The following is a 1946-nucleotide window of genomic DNA, read 5'->3' as shown; positions in this document are numbered from 1 at the left end:
ACTGGCGGAAGCCAAATTTAAGTGAAGACACTTCCACAGCTAGTGTAACCCACACACCTTCTGGGTGTGGTGTTCTGTCCCATCTAGTGGCACCTCGACCACTTAAAGAGAGAGATATAATGAGTCTGCTCTACAGCCTTAGCTAACAGCTGGTTGGCTTTTAGTTCATGTGGTAGAGGCTCATGTGCTAAGCTCCCAGAAGTCCAGGGTTCGATTCTGCCCACTGACGACCAGGGTCTGGTGGTGTTAAACTAAGTCAATGCAAGGCAGCCTATGTCAACATAACCCTATAGTGTAGAGCAGGCCTCGGGCTTAAACCCAGTCAGTCCTGCTGAGGTAATCATGGTTAGAACTAAACATCCCACTCCCAATGAAGATGTACGAGTGAAATCCTGGCCTCAGTTAAGTCAGTGGGTGTTTTGCCATTGACTTCAATTGGGTCAGGCTTTCATCTTAGGACTTGAGACCTTGCAGGATCAATCTCTATAGACCTGATCCTGAAGTCAGGTCTGTGTGGATCTCACTACACTATCTAGGCCTAATTATATAAAGGTCAGAAGGCATACTGGTTCTCACTGAGTGAAGCAAGAGTCACAGTTTACTCCCATGGAAGTGAATGGCAAAAATCCCACTCACTTCAGCTGGAGGAGACTGGGGGCCATAGAATTCAAAAGACAAAACAAATATGGCAGCAGCTAAAGCTAGAAAACAAAAACCACAACAAAACAAAAACAGCAAAAAACACACACAAACTAATAGGGTGGGAAGGATGCACGAAAGAACAGAGCCTACTTCTGACTGTCCGTGTAACGACTATCTCTTCCTGGCCCACTGGGGAAGCAGTCTAGCTGAATCCATCACTGCTGCTGTTACTCTGTGTCCTTAATCACAATAGAGTTGCATAAGGCAGTAATTACAGAGAGACGCCCCAAGGAGTTCACACAGGGATTCTTGAGTTTCCTTTCAATCATGCAAAAGGAAGCTCAGAAAGTAAATAATTAAAGGTCCAAAGCTTGATTGATCTGTTGCTGCAATTACGTAGTAACTGGCAAAGCTCACTGATCTCCCTCTGATTCGAATCCATACTGGATCATTTCAAACAGTTCCTAGGATACTGAGGGACAGATAATCTTATTACTAGCTATATGCAATATGTTCCAGTTACATGTATATATTATCTGACTAGAGATGATATCCATACATTGATTGTATGTAAAAATATAAAGAAATCTCACTGAGAAATTAATGTATTTTCAGTTATGTACATATATATGAATATGAATGATATTTCTATATAAAAGGATATTCATATTAAGGGACATTATTACGGGCCCAAGAGCAAATAATCCCATTGCATAGGAAAGATAGGAAGTATGGCAAGAGACCACCCTGGCTTAACCAGGAGATCTTCAATGATCTAAAACTCAAAAAAGAGTCCTACAAAAAGTGGAAACTTTGTCAAATTACAAAGGATGAATATAAACAAACAACAAAAGTATGGAGGGAGAAAATTAGAAAAGCCAAGGCACAAAACGAGATCAAACTAGCTAGGGGCATAAAAGGAAACAAGAAAATATTCCTCAAATACTTCAGAAGCAAGAGGAATAACAAGGACAGAGTAGGCCTGTTACTGAATGAGGGGGGAAAGACAGTAACAGAAAATGTGGAAATATCAGACATGCTTAATGACTTCTTTGTTTTGGTTTTCATCAACAAACTCTGTGGCGATTGGATGTCTAAGGCCACGTCTATACGACGTGCCATTTCGGCGCGTTAAAATCGAAAGCTCGGAGTTCGATATATCGCGTCTCGTCTAGACGGGGATATATCGAACCCAGAGCGCGCTTACATCGATTCCGGAACTCCACCAAAACAAACGGAGTTCCGGATTCGACATGGCGAGCCGCGCACATCGATTCGGCGCGGTGAAGACGGGTGAGTAACTC

This window comes from Chelonoidis abingdonii, chromosome 1, assembly GCF_003597395.2.
Source record: "Chelonoidis abingdonii isolate Lonesome George chromosome 1, CheloAbing_2.0, whole genome shotgun sequence".
Classification (NCBI taxonomy): Eukaryota; Metazoa; Chordata; order Testudines; family Testudinidae; genus Chelonoidis; species Chelonoidis abingdonii.
This window is presented reverse-complemented; position numbering follows the sequence as displayed.